Source organism: Callospermophilus lateralis, chromosome 17 (assembly GCF_048772815.1).
Source record: "Callospermophilus lateralis isolate mCalLat2 chromosome 17, mCalLat2.hap1, whole genome shotgun sequence".
NCBI classification, from domain to species: domain Eukaryota; kingdom Metazoa; phylum Chordata; class Mammalia; order Rodentia; family Sciuridae; genus Callospermophilus; species Callospermophilus lateralis.
Window position 1 is genome coordinate 56919304 of NC_135321.1, and position 25179 is coordinate 56944482.

Here is a 25179-nt window from a genome sequence, read left to right on the forward strand (position 1 = left end):
CATAACCCCAGCCCTAGTCTCTCTTTTTCTAAACCAGGAACTCAAACTCTCTGAGGGACATGATCTCCCACTGCTATTTGTCCCATCTTTGTACATACAGATGCTCACTTATGGGGGCTACCCAATAAAGATGGTTAATTATTAATCATTCTAGTTGTGACATTGCAACTGCTTCAATTCCCGAAAGATTGTTAGTTCCTAAGTGAATGTTTCCAAAGGTAGAAATCCAAGGATTTGGGGAGTCAGAATAACTGAGAACTTTTCTTAGTTATTTGCATACAAATGTGTTCTCCAATGAGGGAGAACAGTCTTTAAGTGTTTCCAAAGAACACAGGCAAACACATGATTCATTTTGGAGAGGAAAAGGGAAAGGAAGAGAAGAAAGAGCTGCCACCAGTCTGAAAGCAGAACTCTCTGGGGACAGTGAGTCCTAGTTGACACTTTTTGGTAAACTGATTAGCAGGCAGGGAATAAAGAGGTCAGTCTTCATCCTTGAGCAGGCTGAAGAGAGGCATCAAGGAAATCAATGTCACTCATCCACTGATCTTCAAAAGCCTGTGGGAACTGGGCCGTGGTGTAAGTGGCAGGCTCTTCAAGTCCCCCACCTTCAATCCTTGGCACCATTCCACACCTGACTCTTCGGCAGGAATGGAGTGCATCTGACCATGGGACAGGGACAAGGGAAGGCAGGGCTGTCAGTGTCAGTGCAGGCACAGTGAAGAGCAAGGCACAAGGCTCTAAAAGTGAAAGGAGTCCTGGCCTACAAGTTGTTGGAGGGGAGCATGGGATTAATGGAGTGTCCCAAAGTAGAGTTTGGCATGAATAAATAGGAGATTAAAGATCACTGGATGAAAGGAAAGGAAAGAAACACCAGGAATGGACAGAAGTTTACAATTGAACATCAGTGTGGGACAGACATGAGCCAACCTGACAGATAGGCTCTGGTGAGATGTCCAGCAGCAGTGGACACTTACAGACTTAGGGCCCCTATTTTTTGACTAGTATAGACTAGCTCAAGATTTTAACAAACCCTGCCCTCATAGCATACACTAGTCAATGTCTATACCGGGACTAGGAAAGAGGAGTGAGAAACTCAAATATTTGAGGTCATAAAAGGACAATGAAGGGCTGGGGTTATGGTACAGTGGCAGAGCACTTGCTTCATGTGGATGAGGCACTGGGTTCAATCCTAGAACCACATTTTAAAAATTAATAAAATAAAGGTATTGTGTCATCTATAACTAAAAATATTTTTTTTAAAAAAAAAAGGACATTGAAGCCGGTGGATGATAAAAAGCACATTGGCACGACATTGAGGAGCTGCCCTTCAGGTCAGATCAGGTTCCCTGTTATAGCAGGTTTGGTGTCCCCAATAGTCGTCACTGTTGACCCTTCCTGCTAGGGAAGGCAGTGCTGGCACCAAGCACCTGTCCAGTTGGTTGAGGAGCAGCCCAAATGTTCAAGGGAGGGTGACCAGCTGGTGACTTGGGCCAGAGCCCAGACTGATGAAACTTGCAGACTGATCTTGGCCATCTCTTGTGCCCTCTCATCAGGCCCACTGCCCACAGGTGGCTCTTCCCCACTTGCTGGAGAGAAAAACAAAATTCTGCCAGCTGAGAGGGAGTGGCCAAACCATTCAGCTTTGGGTTTCACAAAATGTACAATTCTGATCTCACTGTCCACCCCAGAATTGCTATTAAGAGATCTAGAAAGTCTGGCTTTCCAAGAAGGAACCTAGCACCCATACTTTAGGAGAAATAAACAGACACCAAAGTTCTCAGGGCAAATTCCTCAATTTCTAAGGGTTTCTAAGTTACAATTGTAACAATTTCTAAGTTACAAGACCATAACCACCTCCTTAGTAGGGTCCTCTGGATGCTCTGAATGTCATATCCAGCAGTTGTTCCCATAAAGTCTTAAATAAAATTTTAGGGCTGTTTCTAATTATTTCCTGTGCTCAGGGAGTGCACTTTGCATTGCAGCTTTACTTTGAGCCATCTAAAACTATTTCTGTCTTCCCATATGTGTTTGGCTATCACTAATTGGGGAAAGCTATTTTTAGTTACTTCCTCTTCTTTCCATACTTGCAAATCTGCCCTATTTAGGAAAAATATCTGGAAAATAACAGTTTTAGGCTTTTTAGAAGCATGCCAGAGATGTTTTTAAAGTTCTACAAGGAGCATTTCCATGTTCAACGTGGAGATCAGTAAGGAGATCAAAAGTCCAATATCCTGGACTTTATTCTTTACTATCTATGTTGGACTAGAAAGAAACCAAGGATCCTGTTCATCCTTGAAAACCCTAGTCAGTGTTGTCTCCTTTAAGAAGTCTTCTCCTGTATCTCCTCTCATTCCACTCTTCTTTATGAAGATCCATGTTGTTTAGAATTTAACAATCATACTAAAACTACACCTTGAATTTTTATTTTATTTTGGCATTTCAGATACTTCCTGTACCCCTGAAGGATTCTGCCAAACTTAAGGTATTTTTATAAAATTGCATATTAAGAATCAACCTAGATTAAAAATTAGTTTTAGCTAATCTTTACTAAACACAACAACTACTATCTAACTGCTTTAGAATCATTTTAGTTCTTTAAAGTAAATCAGTACATGCCTGTTTATTGGTGTCAAAATTTTAAAAGTCATATTTTCTTATTAATTGATTTAATATTTTTTCTTAACAATCATTTACCAAAAATAACAACAACAACAACAAAAGCAGAATCACAGAGAAAAAGGAAAATTTTAGTAATCTTAGCCAGGGTAGACCTGATGGTAGTGCTTAGAAGTTAGTTAGTATGGAAGTAGTTTAATTCTTTCAGTTCTTCATTACTCAAAGATTCAAAATTGGCACCCCTTCCAAATATGTGAGCAGAGAGCTTTATAAATTAAATTAAAAAGAATTAACCCACTATTACATATTGAATGACCCAAATCCAAAATACTGAAAGTACCAAATGATGATGAGGATGTGGAGCAACAATATTTGGTTGCTTGTGGGAATGCAAAGTGGTATGGCCACTTTGGCAGACCATTAGTCAGTTTCTTTCAAAATTAAAACATTTTTATTACATGATCCAGCCATCACATTCCTTGGTATTTATACAAAGGAATTGGAAACTATGTCCTGTAAGAACCTGCACATGGACATTTATAGATGCTTATTCATAACTTCCAGAATTTGGAAGCAACCAACATGTCCTTTGGTAGGTGAATGGACATATAAACTTAGCAATTCCAGACAAAGGAATATTTTCTAGCACTACAAAAAAAAAAATGAGCTATCAAGTGATAGAGACATGGAAGAAACTTAAATGCAAATTTCTAAGTGAAAGAAGAGACCATCTGAAAAGCTACAAATGTTATATGACATTCTAGAAAAAGCAAAACTGTAGAGACAGTCAAAACATCAGTAGTTGTCAGGGACTGTGGGGAGAAAGGGATGAATAGGCCAGAGGAGTTTTAGGACAACATGACTGTTCTATATGATATTATTACAGTAGATACATGTCACTGTACATACCATATATCCATAAAACATACAATGAAAGAGTGAAGCCCAGTGTAAAGTATCCACTTTGGATGATGTCGATATGTTGATACAGGTTCACACTGATGGCAATAAATGTACTTCTCTAATAGGGGATGTTGATAATAAGGGAGGCTACGATGTGTGGGTAATGGTTTGTGGGAAATCTCTGTACATTCCTGTTTAATTGTGCTGTGGACCTACAATTGCTCTAAGAAATAAAGTCTATTAAATTTATTTTTTAAGTTAAAAGACTTTGTAGGAACCAAGGGCACTGGCATACACCTCTACTTAGGAGTCTGAGGCAGAATTACAAGCTCCAGATCAGCCTCTGCAATTTAGTCAAACCCTGACTCAAAATTTTAAAATGATGAAAGGCTGGGGATGTAGATCAGTGGCAGAGTGTCCCTGGGTTCAAACCCCAATAACACACACACACACACACACACACACACACACACACACACACAGTAGGGAACTGAGCTTAAAGAATAATGATTACTGTAGAGAAAGCAGTGGGAAGTTTCTTGTTTTCATAGTCTGGTAAAACATTCTAGTTTTACAATGTTCAAATACAAGTGCTAAAATTAAAGTCCAGCGGTGGGAGTTCTATTATTATTAAAAGATAAATAGATTTATCTTTGTTTTTTAAATAAAAGATGATAAGAAAATTTAAAGTAGCTTCCAAGCAGGACCCTAAAGCAGCTCGTCTCAAATTTTAATGTGTGTCTAAATCACCTGGGATCTTGTTAAAGCAGATTCTGATGTAGTAGGTCCGGGACAGGGCTGGAAATTCTACATTTCTACCAAACTCCCAGGTGACATCACTGCTGCTGGTCCAGGGACCACACATTGGTGGCAAGGATGTGAGATCCTGTGCCTATTGTCATAATTAGTCTTCCTATTATTGGACTTGAGAACTACTTATTCACCTTTCAGACTCCAGCACCTACAATGTGCTCAACATCAGGCTGAGTCAACAAATATTTACAGAGGGATCGAATCTTCACCTTTGTTTCTCTGCCAAACGGTGAGAGCACCTCCCTCAGGAGTGAATGTGATGTTATCTCAAAGAATTCATTCTTTCTGAGAGGTGAAAGGAGAACTAAAGATAGAAAACTTGAAAACCCAGCAGCACAAAAGTGCCTGTCATTTAGCTCATATCCACTTAAAAAAATAGAAAGAAATTATAGAAGCCAAAAGAAATCAAATAGCTTGGTGAGACTGGATGGTTAAATTGGAGAATTCCAGAGAAAATATGGTAAGGGCTTGACCAGCAAATTAGAAAAAGGTGTCCTTTTCTTGGTGCCACTTTCCAAATTGTGTTTACAATCAGAGCCAAGACAAGAATCCTTAGACATCGAATCCATGTGCATCAACCTAATTTCCTTAAAATTATTTGATTCTAAGGAAACCAATAGAGAGTATGTATGTTCTTTCAACAACATGTTGGGGGCACTGTTTGAAGATTATTTAATTCTCTCAGAGAAGGTCCTTGTGCTTGTCTTTGATATTTACTATTTGAATATAGCCCAGACACTGTGAAGTTATGTGTTTCCTTACATATTTCCTTTGCTTACATATTTATATCAGTAGAAAAAAAGTATCTCAAAGGTTATGACCCTTTTTCTCTGCATGGTAAGATGCAGTTTCGTACCTAACTTAGCAATCTTATTTGAGCATCATTTTTTTCAAAATTCCTATAAATACCTAGTTCCTCAAAATGCCTTTTGAACCAGTTTTTTTCAACTTATTATTAATGATAAAATATGAGCCAATCAAATCTAAACTAAACCCAATCTAAAAACAGGAGAGTCATGTTTTTCACTTTTTTAAAAAAGTTATGCTTTGACAGAATACACACCCAGAAGTAGACCTCAGCTCTGCATTTCACACTTTCAGACAAGAGCAACTATACTCCAGAAGCTGAACTTCCTTGACCATATCTGAGGAACCTCATCTACACCTTGAACTAAATTAACTATCCATATTCTGGCTTTGACTAGGGGCTGTACAGGGATGAGACTTCTGGGAGATCTTGGCAGGGGCTGAGTGTATTTTGTATGGTGGGTGGGAGGGATCAATAATTTGTGGCAAGCTAAGGCAATTTTTATAATTGCCTACAAATTCTTCCTTAGTCCTCTCTTCTGTACAGCCTAATTCTTTACCCCTTGATTGTGGGCTGGACTCAGTTACCCATTTCTAATGAAAGCTATGTGGCATAAATGACACAGCAAGACTTCTGAGGGTAGGTCCTAGGAGACAATATGGTTTATATCTTTCTCTTGGATCATTTATTGTAAGGAAAGTCAGCTGCCATGTCTTAATACATTCAAGCATCCCTACTGGAGGTCTATGCAGCTAAACTTGGCCTCCTGCTGACATCCACTGAGTAACCAAAAGCTCTTGACAATAGCCATGAAAGTGTGCCATTTTGGAAGCAAACATCTCAGCCTGTTGTCAAGTCTGCAGATAACTGGAAACCCTGGCTGGCATCTCGACAGCAACCTCATGAAAGACCTTGAGCTGGAACAACCCAGCTAAATTATAATCAAATTCTAAAGGCATCATAAAATAATGCATACTTATTATTGTAAGTGACTAAGTTTTGGGTAATTTTTTATACAATAGATAAACTGATATATCTGGTTTATCAGGCACATAAATTTTATTAAGACTTCTGTATATTGCAAAATTGCTTTCCTGGAATGTTATACCAGTTTACACCCCTACCAGTAGTTGTATTAGAGTATTCATTTCCCCAATCCTCACTTTGTTGAGTTCTACTATTTTTGTTTAGTTCTACTATTTTTCATTTCCTTCTTGATTGCCTCATTTTACTACTGTAGATAATTGCAAGTGAGGCTAAAAAATTTTTCATATACTTACTGTTTGTTTTATGAATTTCTTGATCAAGTGCATTCTTACAATAAGTGTGTATGTGTGTGTATTAGATCATGGTGTTAATTTATTTGTTCATAGATTCCTAAGGACTCGTTGACTCTTGAGTATCTTAACTTTTTGTCTATTATGATGTTGTAAATATTTCCCCCAGTTTTCTTCAAGTATATGACATCCCTACAACAGTACCAAGGAAGGGCTTGTGCCAGTTACCAACTGTGTCTTGCCTCAGCTGCAAAAACTTCCTTGCTCAAGAGTGTGTTCTTCCTGGTGTGATCCAGGTAGAAGATAAAGGCTCAGCAGACCAACATGGGACCGTTCTGGCAGGCCATTTACACCCTAGAGTTCAGAGCAGGGTTAGCATTATTGGTCTGAATTCTAGTAGGACCTCTTCTCTAGAGACACTCGGCTTTCTTCACCTCCTTTCCACAGATGCCAATCTCTAATAAATGCTCTACCCCCACAAACTCCAACTCAACATCCATCTCCGGAACACTTAACCTGTGACATCTTGAAACGCAATTGCTTAATCAGTAATTGATATAATGCATATATTCCTCTATATTTCATCCTTGAAAATAGTGTTTTGATTTTATCATGGGGAAAACTGTTATTTATAGAATGATTATTGGAATAAAGATACAAAAAGTAGAGTACCATAAAAACAACTCAGTCTGTCCCTAACAGCTATAATGCAAATCCTTATCTATATTATCCCTTTGCATTTGGGATAAATCTCTTGTCACTTACTATCCCCTTTATCTTGCTTTATTTTTCTTCACAGAATTTTATTTGACTATCTTTTATATCTTTATCTGCCTCCTCAACACCTAGAATGGTGTGTGACATACAAGAGGTGCTCAAGAAGTATGGCTGAGTGGATAGATGGATAGATAAGTGACCTTTGGCCAAAGTCAGATAAAACATCTCTAGACCAAAAACATGTCTGGCATCCCTCTTTAAAAATATGAAGCATAACATGAACTTACCTCAAATGGAAGTTGTCAAAAATATTCATTGTATATACACAGATGCACCTAGATAGCTCTGAAAAATATTTTTTCTTTGCTTTCTTTTTTCCCTTAGCATTGTTCCTGCGTTGCAGGATTGTACAGCTTCAAGGAAGCTAACAAGAAGGTTGTGTTCAGGTGACCAGGAAAGGTAACAGATGGCTGGATGACCTCATTTTACAGATGCTTCTATATCTGTACTGTTTAAAGGCATTTAAACTAGAATAGCTTAAGATGTGTATTATCTTTTAATCATAGCCCAAGGCTCTAGAATCCCAGATTAGTGCTCACTTTCCTAAACCTCACAGCTAATCCACTGTGATGGCTGCCAGGCATCTGTTGATGCTGGGTACTTCCAAACGCCAGTGGACTTGGCTTTGTTATATCTTCTTCAGGGATGGATCTTCTTCAAGCTAGTTTTTTTGGGTTGGATTTTATTCGTCATATTTTTGTTAGATTATTTTCTTGTTTATTTTAAATTAATAAATATTTTTAATTGACAGTAAATTATATACATTTATAGGGTACATTGTAATATTTTACTATATGCACAACAACATTAATGATTAAATCAGGGTGATTTTTGTCAAACTGTTTAAAGGCAAGCAAATAAACATCTGGGAAGGTAAGTAAAGGTGACACAGGAGACCTGAGATAGAGCTAGGACTTTTGCCATCGATCCTAGCCATCAAAAGTAGTCATTAACCTTATCGTTGTTCTGCAGCGAGATGGTAGGACAGCCACGGTCGATTTACAGGTTTGGTACAATGGGGAACAGTCATTATCTTCAATTCTTTTGTGGAAAGAGCTGACCTAAGAATAGAACTTAAGTTCACAGAGAATCATAAAGCACAGTTTTTGTTCATGTTTAAGTTTATTGCAGAATTGTTGTCACTTCTACCTAATTTCAAGGTTGTAGTCTAAGAGCCTTTCACCTAAAAGAAAACGTTGTTTGTTATGCTAATTAACCAGTAGAATCTTTTTTAAGTTTCTAAATAAACCTTTTCCCGTTTAAGTAATTTGCAAAGGGAAAGTATCATTTTTTTTTAATTTCCTCAGAAGAAATTGATTAAAACCACAACACAAGATCACCAAATGTTGATATCCGCAGGAAATCTTTAAATTGCACAGAACTAAATTTCTTAAAACGTTATTCTATCTGTGTTGCTGAAAATATAGCTGAGAAATCCATTAGCTCTGGATATCTTTTCCATTTCCATAATTATTGTTATCTCTTCTTCTATTATGAAGTGACTACTGGCATGAATTCCACTGGGAGCTACTTTTCCATCACGATCAGGTGCTGTCAAGTATAGAACTCCCTAGAGACCTCCCTGAGCATCTTCCCAGAAAAGGAAAGAAATGTGAGTCAGAGGAGCTATGCTCGCAGTGATGGTTGTTGTCCCTATTGCAGCTATGCTTACCCTAAACATTTCAGTACTCTTTTGACCTACAAAAACATCCCAGACAGAACACCCAGGTTTAGGTGTCTTTTTCATCATTTCTTTCTCCCCTCTCCCAGAAACATGACCAGTGAGGGAATAAAATTCTTTCCCCTACCGGCAATTATTTTCATTGAGTTTATCAGTTTAAGATAATTGATGTGAAAAAAAAGGGCCCATTTCTCCAAGGAAGACAAGTGAAGGAAAAAAAAAACCTGATAAATCTTCTCCAAGAGAAGGGGATAGAATGTAAAATTACACCCATAAATGACATGGCTGTTCATCCATCAAGCTAACTAAGATTTAAAGGGTCTCTCAATTAGGAAACAAGAGAATGAAGGTTGAGCTTTCCTTTTCCAAAATGCTTTGGACAAGAAGTGTTTCAGATTTTGCATTATTTACATATACATACTAATACATCTTAGGGATAGGACCCATGTGTATACATGAAATTCATTTATGGTTCATATATAACATATACATAGGTCTGAAGGTAATTTTATACAACATTTTAATGCATTTGCATTTTCGCTGTGATCCATCACATGAGGTTAGGTGTGCAGTTTTCCACTGGTGGTATCATGTGGACATTCAAAAAGTTTGGATTTGGGGCTGGGGGTGTAGCTCAGTGATAGAACACTTGCCTAACATGCATTAGGCACTGGGTTTGATCTCCAACATTGGGAAACAATTTCTTTTTTAAGTTTTGGATTTGGGACTTTGATTTTTCAGATTAGGGATATCCAAACACAATGGAGGAAATGAGGTTTGACACTGAAGGACTGCTTCTGTCCATTTCAGGGGACAAGTAAAGATAGTCAGACTTCGAGTATTAGGATTTTTGGTCAATATAGTGGACTGAGTACACACAGAAGAGATTGCCTTCTTCCCACTATCTTTTTCTAAACACAAAATCAGGATAAAATGCAACCTTCTAAAAATAGATTTAAATGCATAGTCCAGCTTACAAGTTTGGGAAAGGGGCCCAAAATAAAAAGGAAAGCAATGCCAGAGTGACAATTAAGAGCTGAAGTAGCATGTTTCAGGGGCACCCTACCCAAATGAAAGCCCTATTAGCTGGGATCTGGAGTTTTAACACACACACTGAGACTAGAAACTGGGTGACAGGGTCATGGGAAAGGAAGCTCTTGCATACTATTAGCAGTTTCAAGTTCTAGCTTTTTCATGAATTTCTGAAATGAAAAACTCTTCCTATTTGCCCAGGGAAGAAACAAGATTTGTGTCTACTCCAGTCCCTGCACAAAGGAGGCATTGCAATAAATCAAATTGGAGAGGTGAGGTCTGAATTTACAATTTGGATATAATTTCAAAAAACTCCAAGCTCAGAAATTAATATAAATATTTTTTAATTGGCAAAACCACTAGAAATACAGCACAGGTCCATGCAAAATTATTCTATAGACATTTCTTTGTCTTGTTGTGAATTAAATTGTGTCCACTGCCTCCCTACCCAAATTCATATGTTGAAGCCCTATCTCCCAATGTGACTGTATTTGAAGATAAGGCTGTTATGGAAGTATTTAAGGTTGAATGAGGTCATAATGACTGGTGTCCTTATAAGAGGAAGAAGTGACACAAGGGATGTGTGTGCACACAGGAAAGGCCACATGAGGACACAATGAGTCCTGTCTGCAGTCTGCAAGCCAAGGAGCAAGGCCTTAGGAAAAACCAACTTTGCTGACACCTTGATGGTAGACTGTCAGCCTCCTGAATTGGGAAAAACAAACAAACAAACAAACAAACAAAAAAAAAAACAATGTCACTTGTTTAAGCCACCTAGTCCATAATATTTTGTTATGACAGCCCTAGGAAACTAAGACACTCCAACATATATGTGGAATCTTCCCTGAAGATAAATTTACACACAAAAAAAAATTCATGGACCTCACAAAGAAAAGGAGTTTCACAAAGAACAAGAGGAGAATCTGCACTCCCTAGAACTAAAATGATAGAATCAACTATAGATTATAAAATAACATTGCTTAAAATAATTAAAGAGTCAAAGAAGGTAAAGAAACCATAAATAGAGTATAAGGTAATCTGGGTGTGGTGACAGACACCTGCAATTCCAGTAATTTGGGAGGCTGTGGCAGGAGAATCACAAGTTCAAGGCCAGCCTCAGCAATTTAGCTGAGGAAAGAAAGATTCTGTTTAAGAAAAAAAAAAAAAAAGGCAAGGGAGATGGGTTATAGTTCAGGGATACAGCACTTAGGTTCAATCCCTCATACAGCTAAAAGAAAAAAGTATAGGGTAATGTGAGAACAGAGTATGTTTTTGAAAGGGAACTGTATGTAAATCCTGAAGTTAAAAACACATTGTCAAACACGGTGGTGGCAGCGCTCGCCTGTAATCTCAGCAACTCCAGAGGCTGAGGCAGGAGACTAAAGAGTTCAAAGTGAACCTCAGCAAAAGTGAGGCACTAAGCAACTCAGTGAGACCCTGTCTCTAAATATAGTACAAAATAGATCAGGGGATGTGGTTCAGGAGTCGAGGGCCCCTAAGTTCAATCCCTGGTACCAAAAAAAAAAAAAAAAAAAAAAAAAACCCACATTGGGAAATAGCATTTTAGTATTAGGCTCAGCTGAAAAGAAATTTATTAAATTAAAATATAAATCTAAAAATGTACATAGCACAGAAATGAAAATAACACAGAACAGCTAATACACATGAAGAAGAGAATGAGAAATCCTAAAATATGCATAGTAACTATTATAAAAGAAAAAAAAAATAAAAGGAGGCAATATTTGAAAAGATAAAGGCTGACAACTTCCTGACTAGAAAAAAGAAGCTATTTTCAGGTTAAAGAAACATATCAGGACCCGAACAGGAAAAATAAAAACCAAATTACACCTAAGCATATTGTAATGAAATAGCAAATTATCCAAAGCAAAAACAGTCTTAAAAGATACCAGGTTATTTGTCAGAAAGAATGACAGTTACCCTAGAAGGATAAAGAAAGTTGTCTCAACACCAATAGAAATCAAATGACAATGAGATGTTATTTCAAAGTTCTGAGGGGAAAAAAATTGTCTTCCTAGAATTCTACACCCAGTTTCACTATTCTTTTAAAATAAGAACAAAAGGAAGATGTTTCAGACAGGCAAATGTACTATTCAAAGAATTCCCTGACACAACTCATCAAAAATGTACTATACGAAGCTAGGAGTGGTATCACATGGCTATATTCCTAACTATTTGAAAGACTGAGGCAGGAGGATAGCCTGAGCCCAGGAATTCTAGGGGAACACTGTGAGATGCCACCTCAAAAACAAACAAAAAATATTTCTTAAGAAGAATAAATTTTTGTGTTACACAAGAAGCACATGGTAAATATATTGATAAATCTAAATATTTACTATAAAAATAATAATATTGAGTAATGAGATGGGGATTAGGGTAAAAAGAAGATGGAATTAAAGTACCAGAAAACAATAATACAGAAACTCAAAGATTTATTTTGAAGAGTCCTAAAATATTTTTATTGCTAAAATGAAGGACAGAAATATTAATTGATTTTAAAAATCTAAATAAATATCTGTGTTAAAATTTGAGAATATCAAATAGATAATTTGTTATGTTAATGGCAGAGGTAAGGAAAAAAATAATGAAAACCCTGATAAAATGAATGGAAGTCAGGAAGGGATTGGTAAAAAACCATGATAAATGAAAAACACAGGGTTACATATTAGTAAAAAACACTCATAATCTATGAACATCATAAATGTAAATGGATTATATTTGTCTATTAAAATATAGAGACCAGCTGGGCATGCTGGTGCACGCCTGTAATCCCAGGAGCTCTGGAGGCTAGGATAGGAGGATCAAGAGTTCAAAGGCAGTCTTAGCAACAGTGAGGAGCTAAGCAATTCAGTGAGACCCTGTCTCAAAATACAAAATAGGTCTGAGGATGTAGCTCAGTGGTTGAGTGTCCCTGAGTTCAATCCCTAGTTCAATTCCTACCCCCACCCCCCCCAAAAAAAAAGTACAGAGACTCTCAGACTTCATTTACCAAATCCAGTTAGATGTTGCTCCAACTGTTTCTGGACTACGTTTTTTCTAATGAGAAGGTAGTTGGCTGTCATTTTGGTCTTTGCTACTCTATTCACAATATACCTTTTTCTCTGTTTTGCTTACAAGTTCTTTAAAATTAGTGTTAGGACTTTAAGCAATTTGTTTATGAAATTAAGGTGGGATTTATCCCCCAATCTTAACACAATCTTATTATATCAGTAGAGATATATACAAATTATTATTAAAAGAACATAAATAAACACAACTTAAAAGAACTTTCCAGGTATAATAATTTAGATACAGGCATAAATTATTAAAATCACAGAATTCATATAAGAAAAAGAGAAGAATTAGGCCAGGAAATGCTTACTTTATAAACATATCTGTACAAAGTGCATAAGACACAGAAAGCTAACTACTCTTGAGTTATCACCAAGTCTTACCTAGATTTTGGGGTATTTGCAGCTTCGACCCAGGTCAAATCGGTGACCAATTAGTAAGCTTCCAACTCTCACCTAGGTACATTTTTTGGTAAATTGGTCCATACATTCCAAAGGCCTTTGTGGATTTTAGGGCAGATGGTACTGCCACCATACTGTGATGCACACCTCCAAAATGGGCCTTTGTGTCAGTAATGGGCAGTGGTGGATAGAAAGAAGGGTGTAGAGGAAAGGGCTTGATATAGTTCTTTAATTCTCATCTCCCTTAAAAAGAGAAACACAAGAGATGGGGGAAAAAATCTATCTACTCCTAAAACAAATGCCTTAGAAGCACTGCTTTTTCTCCAAAAAGCACATGAAATTAGAACTAAGCATAGTTAACTCCAACAAATGGATAAAGGAAAATGCGTGCCTTCTGCAGTGAAACCTGATTTGACTACATTCAGTTATTCCTTTCTCTACACTGAATATGGAGCATAGCCTGGAGTGCTGACTCTGCTTTCCATGGCACCTCCAGGCTGGACAATGGACCCATGAAACTTTTACTCCTCAACTGTGGGTATTCCAAGCCCAGGGAAATTTGATGCCAGAAGATCTTGGGCTTCCAGGAGGGCAAGGCAGAGATAAGAAGCAGTAAGTCACATCCCAGATATGGGACAGACTCTCATACTTGCCTGGAAAAAAATGAGAGAACATAAGTTACTATAGCTTAGAAGATTTTCCTATTCTGGAAGGGACCTACTATACTGCATAAGCTCTTCTGGGTGCAGAACCTCAGGGGAGTGACATTCAAACCTGGCTGGGTCAGGTTGGCATGGGAGAACCACCAGAGCTCAGATCCAACAACAGAACCTCTCCCTCAAAGTCTGTATCACATGAGACCCTGTGATTATTGCAGGACTGGAAGAAAGTTGGGGGAAAGAATTATAGTGATAATCAGGAGCAAGTTTTTAACAACCTCTATAGACTGTGAAATTAGGGGTTCATTTACTCTGAATTTTAAAAATGAAATAGTCCATGCATCATGGTTTGAACATGGTAGTAGAATTAAATCTATATGAACTATACACATTTATACAACTACAGAATTATAGGCTATTTAGACTAATGTTTTGCAAACTGTAGGTTGATATCTACTAGTAGCCACAGAAATCGATTTAATGAATCTTCACCAGACACTTTTCATTAAATGAAATGGAAAATAAGTGAAACTACTCCAGCGTTGTTTTGGAATTTATTTTTTTCAGTTATAAATGGTATGTGTGTACAAGTTAGAATGTAAATGTATTTTATATTCTGGATCATGATCAAAAACTGAAACTGAGAAGCACTGGATTAGACCACATTGTTTTGAATAAATAATTTCCTCTTTGCCACTTAGAGGCAGATTTTATCTATAGGAGTAAATACATAGGCTAATAATTCCCAATTTGGATCCTCAAAAGAAGTATAGTCCTTTGTCATCTATCAGTATCCATAGGGGCTTGGTTCCAAGAGGATACCAAAATCCTTGGATACTGAAGTTCCTTATATAAAGTATGTAGTGTATGCATGTAACCTATACACATACTCCTGTATACTTTTATATCATCTCTGAACTAATAATATAATGTAAATTCTATGTAAATAGTTATTATACTGTATTATTTAGGAACTAGTAGCAAGAAAAAAATTTACTTGTTCAATAAAGACATATTTTTTCCAAGTATTTTTGATCTGTGGTTGGTCTGATCCACAGATGCAGTATCTGTGCATACAAAGAGCCAACTCTAATGAGAATATTAGAAGCTATTTTCAGTAATATTAGCCACCACTTAAGCACATCTTAGACAAGAGACATATGGGTTATACCATCTCTATTTTTTGCTTAAGTAAAGGTCACTCATTTATTAAGTTGAAGAACTGAATTTTAAATTCAAGTTCTGACTCCAAACAACAAGGATAAGAGTATGCAATAGAGCCTGGGATTAATACAGGCCTTTTTCAATATGGCAATTAAAAGTGAAGTAGCCCATTTGTTCTAATTTGAAGGGTATAGTAGAGCTAAATCTATGTGCGCTACGCATATTTATACAACTACACATATTTATTTAGCACTACACATATTTATGTAACAAGTGTATTTAGATCGGTGTTTTGCAACCTGTGGGTTGAGACCCCCTAGCTATACACTATATAGCTTATCTTTCAGTAATTCATAAAACTTACTAAAATAATAAGTACCTAAATAAGGATTCTCAGTCTCCCCACCAAAAACAAAAACCCAAGTGTGAGAATAATTTGTAATGTTGGCTAATTCACATGAAAAATCAAGTAATAAGAATATGTAAAATATTTTATAAAATAAGAAGTAAAATAAAAATACAAGGTACTATTGAAGTCAGATGAGACCATTTTGGTGTCTTTTCCTCTACTCTCTCAGCTCCAATAAATTCATCTCCCTTCCACAGCAGGAGAATTAGGATTAGCCTAAAGACACCTGCTGGCAACCTCTCTCTGAAACTTTCTGTAGGAACAGGAAACTGCTCTGTGGTCTTTTGCTTCCTCCTACTTCCTCCTGCTTTGCTGCTGTCTGCTTTATTGGTCTTTCCTCTGATGCCTTCATTTCCTTTGTTTAAAGGCATAGGTCAAAGTCCTTCCCTCTATCTCTGAGTAAGTGCACGTTTCTTTTCTAGCAGAAAAAGAAAAGCTAAGAGTCAAGTTCATGGCCTATGTGTGCACATTCCTGTATTAATCCCAGGCTCCATTGCACATTCTTATCCTTGTTTTCTTCCTTTTCCACTTCAATTTTAGAACTCCTTGCTAGTCTTTATATATTTTTTTATCCTTTTTGGAACAAGAAAGACTAATAAGTTTATTTACTTTTTACTTTTAATACACACATATACTTATGGGGCACAGCCTGAGAAATAAATTTTTTAAATTTATGAATCCACATAGTTCAGTGTCCCAGGTTTTCTAAATCACTCCTGTCTTTCCCCTGATGTTTAGTGGTTTCATGGAATAGATCTCCAAGCATGGAAAAATCACTGAGTCATCGTGGCTATTTACAGTCATGTATCTATTACAAGCCTGTTTTATTTTGACAACATTTCATCCTTTTTTCTTCTGTACCCAGGAACAATTAGAGGTCCAAGAATTAAACTGATAGTTCCTACATGAGCACTCTCTTGCTCACATGATGAATTCCCAGATAGCTTTATTCTCAGAGCAATTTTTTCATTTGCTTCTTACAATGTGCCTTCAACAGTCCTGAGAATATGTAACAACAAATCTTATCATTATGTATGCCTACGATGCACCAATTTTAAAAATGTGGGGGGGAAAAAGTTCTTAGGACATCAGTAAGATTCTTTCATCACTGAATTTTTATTTTTGTCCTCCTTCTAATGGCTTTGAAGTGTTGCCTCCCTTGATTTTTGTCCTCAATTTTGAGCCAAAGGATATTTACTTAAGGAAGAAGGAAATCTACAACATTGTAAAAAAGGAAGAGTCCTCAGGAGGACACTTCCTCAGCACTTACTATAGACTCAACATAGTCCTCAGTGAAGAAAACAGGACCACCCTGCCCAGCCTCCTGTGGATGTGTCTTCCACTGGGTTCTGCTCACACAGATCTGAGCCATCTAATACATTTACGGATGCTTGCTAGATGCTAGGGAAATGGCAGGTCCATTTCCTGTTGGACTATGCCTCCCAGTCGGCAGTGGTTTGCTGCCTCAAAGTGCAGTTTCCCTTTCATGTAACCAAAGGTGCACACAAAGCAGGTTTCTGCTGCAGAAAAGGATAAGGTTAAACATGAAGAGGGGAAGGAGGACTTCCCTGAGGTCTCTGCTATACACATTTGAGGGCTCAAAGGCCACCTGCCAAACATGAATCTCTTAAGGGAACAGTCATGAAGATGCAAAGTCCTTTCCCATCTCACGTTGCCAGTACCATTAAATTGGCAATCTGTGTTCATTTCCCAAAGTGTCTTCTCTCCAAGTTCCCTCCTAACTGCCAGGACTCATCCACATAGGCAACATCACCTTGGCAAACTGTCCTTGGTGGAAGGCTTTTCTTCCTGGTCTGTGAGTCAGGGGTGGCTCACACACAGGTACCATGCAGCAGCCTTCAGTGCTGTAAGGACATGAGGTTTCATCTTCCCTTTGCCACCACAGTGGGGGTGGGGAACACAGTTTCTGAAACCTGGGCCAATGCAGTTCAATTTACAGTGCAAGAGGACCGAAATGCAAATCACCTTAGCATTAAGAGGGCATAAGCAGAGAGCAAGAACTGGCTGCAATTCAGACACAGAAAACATCTATTCCCAGACAGAAAGAAGTGAGCAGCCTGCATCACACCAAGACGCCGAGTGAATAAAAACTTTGCCTTTAGTCACTGGTTCTCATCGTTTCCTTAGATGAACTGAAGACAGATTCCAGAATTTGCTGTATATATACAGCTGGCCCTCTGTATTCATGGGTTCCATATCCACATGCTAACCATCCATCAAAAATATTTTTAAAAATTTCATCTGTATTGAACATTCACTGACTTCTTTTCATGACATTATTCCCTAAACAATACAGTGTGACAACTATCTACATAGTATTTTCATTGTCTTAAGTATTATAAGTAATCTAGGAATAATTTAAAGTATAGAGGAGGATGTGTGAAGGTTATATGCCCCTACTAAGCCACTTTATATAAGGATTTGAGCATCTTCAGATTTATATATCCACAAGGGACCCTAGATCAAATCCCTGACAGATACTGAGTAATGACTATAATTTATTGATCATAGATAAGTAAACTCATGATTCTGATACTAGAGAATTGATTCAGCCTTTAAAAAAATTACATCATCTCCATAAAGTTCTGCATTTATAAAATTACCAGAGATACCTGAAACTAAATAGGCCCTACCTTTGAAATAATTATTAATAATTTTATTTTAAGAATAGTTAATACATTCATCTATTCAGGTATCAAGTCCACATAAAATTATTTTCATTAAGAATTTTGACAAATCACCCTGTCCCAAATCTTCTCTGCACCCATAACCAATTTTATTACATCATATATCCTTCCAGCATATAAATAATCCTTCCAGCATATAAATATGCAAACATAAATTTAAAAATATACTTATATGATAATCAGAATAATGTTCCCCCCAAAGATGTCCATGCCCTAATTCCCAGAACCTGTGAGTTTATTTCTTCACATGGCAAAAGGGACTTTGCAGATGTAATTAAATTAAGGTTTTTGAGATGCAGAGATTAGTCTAGATTATTCATTTAGAACCCCACATCATCACAGGGGTCTTTATTAAAAAAAGTCAGAGTCAGAAGAAGAGACAGAGAAACTAGAAAATGCTGGCTTTGAAGATGGAGGGAGAATCTATGAGATAAAGAAAGCTGGCTGTCTCTAACAGCCAGAGAAGGTAAGAAACTCTTCCCCAGATTGCCCAGGAATGCAGCCTGCTAACCAACTTTAAACTTTTGAATTCCAGAGCTAGCAGAGAATAAGTTAGTGCTCTTTTAAAGCACTGTTTGTGGTAATTGTTTTAAAAACAAAAGGAAACTAATAGCCCTTAACTACACCTTTCTCTTAAAAGATAGTATACCCTGGATAGGGTGCCCCAAAAGTCTTAGTGCAGTTTTAGGCATAAACAATTTCAGAATTATTAATGCTACAGACTTATAAGCAAAATCACTTGAAATTTTATTAAATTCTTTTATATTTATTTTGTCACATGAGTTTTAATAATAGATTTTATTTTAAATTTCATTTTAGCACTAATGGTTGAAGATAGCAAACACTGATGAAGCAAAACACTAAAATTAAATTTTATTATTCCAAATTTTTCACAAGACTAAATAAGTGAATTAGAAATGTATACAATTAAATTTTCTGACAATACAAAAATTTAAAGCCACACTAAAATTTAAGGAACACTGTATACACCACTGAGTGCTTTGATTTATATCAGTAAAACAATATACCCTAGAGAATTTTCTCTGAAAATACATAGGGGCTATCATAATTTCTTTCATAGCTGTCCAGTGGATGTAGCATGGTTTCTTTAGCCAATCCTCTATTAATGAATACTTGGAAGGATGTTACAATGAATAATCTTGTACTTCTATCATTTTGTTGGTATGCGGGTAGATCTGTATATGCATTATCAGAAGTGGGTATGTTTGGTCAAAACTCTTTTTAGAAACAAGAACAGCATGCCAAGGAAGGCTGGTAGATTGTGATAGGGTATGGTAGTCCACTGGCAAAGATAACTATGGATAATTCCTCTCATCTTTGTGTGCACATCCCTTTATAAAGTGATTTTGTCACTTTCTTATCAAGAAGTCAAGTTACTTTCCCATCCTGGAATCTGGGCTGGCTTATGTCCTACTACCTTGGTTGATAGTGTAGCACGGAGAGTGGGGTTGGGTTCTTTGTCTCATGAATTTGAAGAGCAAAATTCACAGACACAAAGGTGAGAGCAAATAACATAATTTATTAGAGTAATAGAAAGAAAGCAGAATTTCCAAAGAGGGAGGGGTTCCCAAGAGAGGAATACCAAAGAGTGGCTATTGTCTAGGGGTTTACATAGATCTATAGGTTTAAGGAAGTCAACCCCCTAGCCACTCCTTGGTAAGGCATTGAGTGTCCACGAGGTATTCATGCAGCCTTTAGTTCAATCAAAGTATCAATCAAGCATTTTTCTTTCTTTGGAGAGGCATGGATCCCAGTCACATAGGTCCTGATTTTAAAATAGCCTCTTTGGAAGTTTCTTAACAAATATCTGCAGGTGCTGTTTGAGTTCCACTACCCAAGAAGTTCTCAGAGGCCCATCTCCCTATTCTCCCAGGCTTATCTCTTTCTCGCGACATCAATAGGATGTGGATGTTGTTGGACTTCCATGGCTGAGTCTCAAAACGCTTTGTAGCTCCTCCCTCTTCAAACCCTGAGTTCTCTGTGTGAAGCAGCCTGGGTTAGCCTCCAGCAGGAAAGAAGAGCTGGAGAGAGAGGCCATCTAGGAACATCCAGCCCCTGTAGAGACAGTAAATAACTACACCTGTGTGAGTGCCTCTAGGAGAGATTTCCAAAAGCCCCAATTTATTCCAGTCCAATTGCCAGCACACAGGCTGCTGTCATTTTAAGTCACCATGTTTTGAGATAATTTATTATAAATGGATAACTGACACCTCAGGGAATTTGTTTCTCCTAACAAGGCTTATTTCAAAGGATAAGTTTTCAGAACAAGCCCAGTCAACTCCACTAGTTTTGTATTTAGCAGTCAGGGTTGTAAATATTGACCTACACCTCAGCCCTGAGCATGCAGGTAAACTGGCTGACCCACCACACCTTTACTTTCAAAAAGAGAGAATATGTTTATTATGTGTCAGAGGTCTGGCCAGGATAGGGGACTCCTCTTCATGGGGCATCTCACTTTCCTGTTGAGGCGCTGCCGATACTAAAGAGAAAACCTACACTTTTTATATCATCAATATAGAATGTGCTACTCTGTTCAAGAAATCAGGGAAATAAAGAGTCTAAGAATGCCCTGGTTACTTTAATTTAACTCAGAGAAAAGACCATATTCTATTATAATTCATGAACTAGCAAACCAGTGTTTTTAAAGGTCAAGAGAATAAACTTAATGTGTCACAATTAGCATTTTTAACAAATAGTATTTATATTGAACCCATGTTCATAGTAGCCTTATTCACAATAGTCAAAAGGTAGGAGCACTCCCAGTGTCCAGTAATGCATGAATAAACAAAATATATCACTGTATATACATATAATGGAATACTCTTTGGCCCTAAAAGGAAGCAAATCTCAATACATGCTACAACGTAGAAAACCTTGAAGACATTGTGCTAAGTAAATTAAGCCAGTCACAAAAGAAAACATGATGTATGATTCCACTCATGAGATTCCTAGGATATGTCTTTCTGTCATAGAAACAGAAAATAGAATGGTGGTTGTCAGGGGTGCAGGAAGAGAAATGTAAAATCCCTGATGAGTTCAGGAAAATGTAAAATGTCCTGGATATGGAAGGTTGAGATGGTTGTACAAAAATATGAATATACTTTTTTTTAAAGAGAGAGAGAATTTTTTAAATATTTATTATTTTTTCGTTTTCGGCGGACACAACATCTTTTGTTTGTATGTGGTGCTGAGGATCGAACCCGGGCCTCACGCATGCCAGGTGAATGCACTACCGCTTGAGCCACATCCCCAGCCCATGAATATACTTAAGGCCACAGAACTATACATTTGAAAATGATTAAAATGGGAAATTTTATGTTAAAAGTTTTACCATAATAAAATAATAGTAATAAAATATAGAATAGAATAAAATATAGGTTATATAGATGCATTTACTGTGTGGAAATTTATTAAGGCCTACACTTATAAACATGTGGTTTGGATATGTGGTGTCCCCCAAAAGCTAATTGTGTGAGACAATGCAAGATTGTTCAGAGGTGAAATGATTAGATTATGAGAGTTCTGACCTAATCAGTAGATTGATAACTTCAGTGGATTAACTGGGTAGAAATTGTAGGGCAGGTGGTGTGTGGCTGGAGGAAGTAGGTCAGTATGAAGCACCTTTGGGGTTTATGTTTTGTCCCTGGTGAGCAGAGTTGTCTGCTTCCAGGCTGGCTTGAACTGAGCAGCTTTCATTTACCACAGCCTTTCACGATGGTGTTCTGCCTCAGCTCCTCCCCAGAGCTATGGAGTTGGCTGACCATGGACTGAACTCTGAAACCATGAGCCAAAATAAACTTTTTCCCTCTAAGTTTTTCTTGTTGGGTATTTTGGTCACAGCAATGCAAAGCTGACTAAAACAATGTACTTTTCTGTATATTTGTTATGCTTTTAGTGAAAGAATTAATTGCCACCATTTACACATAATGAAGTTTCAGTAAACAATGGATCACATATAAATAGTAGCACCGTAAGATTATATCACCTAGTGACATACATTCTTAGTTTGTATAAATGCACACTCTGATATTTGCACAATGACAAGAATCACCTAATGATGTATTTTTCCTAACTGTTGTTAAATGACATGTGAATGTATTAGAAACTAGAAAAGAATAAAAAATGTCAGAGTATGTGGCACATAATAAGTGTAAATATTTTTTATGAAACTTTCACTTCAGTAGTGGAGTGTGTATATGTGTACTGAATTATGATTTTTCCTTTTTGTTATCATTAATGCATATTAATTAACCAATTGTAAAAATTAATGGGTTGACTGAATTTATACACATGCATATCTACCCTCCTCTCTACCTTCTCTTGTCCTCTCCTCTCTTCCCTCTCACTGAATCAAGATGTTAAATGTATTTTGGATTGTGGTTTATTAAAAAAAAATTTTTTTTGGAAAAAAGCCAGGCACAATGGCACATGCCTCTACTCAGGAGACTGAGACAGGAGAATCACTTAAGCCCATGAATTTAAGACCAGCCTGAGCAACACAGTGAGACCACAGCTCATATTTTAAAAATTGAAAAATCCTTGTTCTGTGTTTGGTCTCTATTTACCATTATGCAGCTTCTTTCTTTTTGAATTTGATATGCTTTTCCCAGTGGAAGTGATTTAATTTTGACACTCATTTATTCAAGTAGAAAAAAAATCCTTTCCCTACAGTCTTTTCATCATAATCATTTTTCTCCATCTGACTGCTCATGGTAACTAGATTTTTACATGCCAGATTAACCAGTAAATTCATGTACAGACATTCTATCATCTTGCTCCGTGGACTGTTGGTGAAAGCATTAGCATATATCATAATGAGAGACTATGACACGGGGTTTATGTATCAACTCAGAAAAACCACAGCTCATTTAACTCACAGTGTTTGAATTCTGAAATTCCTTGTTGGTTAGGGCTTCTTAGGCTCTAACACTCATAGGAATCCTTTCTAAAACATCCAAAATCATAGGTTGTTCATCTGTGCCTGAACACTTCTGAGGACAATAAGCCATCTCAGTTCATTGCTAGAGAGTGTAAAATGGCAAAATTGGGTGATGAATCATTCTGGAACCTGTAGGGATATCTCTGATTAGCTAAGCCTTGGTCAAACTACAAGTGCCTGGAGCATATCTGTTACTGATTTCAGCAGCATCCTTCATGGTGTGTGTGTACGTGTTTGAAAGAGTACAATTTAATTTTCCATGTGTTTTAACAGAACTGAACACTTAATGCCACGCACTTCTGAAAGCAGGAAAGCAGGTATTTCTTTGACTATTGTGAACAATGGCCCAGTGACTGCCCACTGGTCATTCCACTCTAACCTCATAGTCCTGGTGAGAGAGATGCTCATGGCCTGGGGGAATCTTCCTCCAGGATGGATATGGCCTCTGCTCCTCATTCCCTCCCTCTCATAGGGGCTACTTCTATGAGGGCAGCAGAAGGGTTTCAGCAATGCCTATGGCTGGTGGAGGTGTCCAATTGTGGGGATCAGTATATGAAAGTTCACTTGATGACAATATAAGCCATATTCTCCAATACTGGTTTTGTCTGTAATGAAAGTTGTACTTTGACACACCTGCCTTATTTTTTGCTTGGAGGATGTTACTCATTAAACCTCCTCACATGCCAACAACATAGATTTCTATACCAAAATATTTAACATAACTTGCACTACTGTACTGATTAGTGAAACTACAAATTAGATTCCAACCCTCTGTGGCTGCTCCTCAGTCCTTTTCCCTGGCTGTGGCCAATATCCTTTACCACCCTACACATCATTATTACAAACCTTCCCCAGTATTCAAGCCTCTGCTGAATCCCCTTAGCTGCCAGTGCATAATTTCTTCCCTACAACTTCAAAGGGAAAGTGAGGACGTGGCAGACATAGTGCAACTCCATCCTTCCCTCTGCAAAAGCTTCTCCTAGAAAAACAGAGAAAATAGAAATGTCATAGACATTCTGAAATTATTAGACTTATAGAGAGAAGAAGGGGGAACCTTGTTATCTGAAAATTAAAAGGAACAATAGACAAAATAAAAACTAAAAATTAAGAGAACAAAGAAAAAGAAGAAGACGTTTTATAAAAGATACAGTTAATCAGTATCCCTGCAGGATTAGTTCCAGGACCCTTCTCAGACACCAAAAATTTTTGGATGCTCAAGACTCCTATATAAAATGGCATTTATATTCATAAAACCTATACAATCTTCCATATACTTTGAATCATCTTAGATTACTTCAAAACCTAATGCAATGCAAATGCTCTGTAGACAGTTGTTATACTGTGTTGTTTAGGATTAATGACAAGAAAATCAAGTCTGTACCAGTTCAGCACAGGCAGTTTTTGTTCCTGAATATTTTCCATCTGCAGTCAGTTGAATCCTCAGAAGCAGAACTCCCAGATGCAGAGAGCTCACTGTACTTAGTAGCTCTCCTGCACATCACACCACATCTATCTTTAGCACACTTATGCTGATTCAAAGGATGAGGTATCTTTCTACAATAAAAGCAATTTCCTAAACTTATGCTCCTGTCCATCCTTTCAAACCCTCAGACCCTCAAAATGCTGTCCCATCAATTATTAGTATTATTATTTTTGCTTCCTGGTTGTCACCACTCTAGTTTATATCTTTTTCTTTTTTCTTTTTTTTTTTTTTTTTTTTTGAGGGGGAGGATACTGGAGATTAAATCCAAGGGCACTTAACTACTGAGCCATGTCCCCAGGTGTTTTGTGGGTTTGGGGTTTTTTTCTTTTTTATTGAGACAGGGTCTCTCCAAGTTGCTTAGGGCTTCACTAAATTGCTAAAGCTGGTTTTGAACATGGGATCCTCTTGCCTTAGCATCC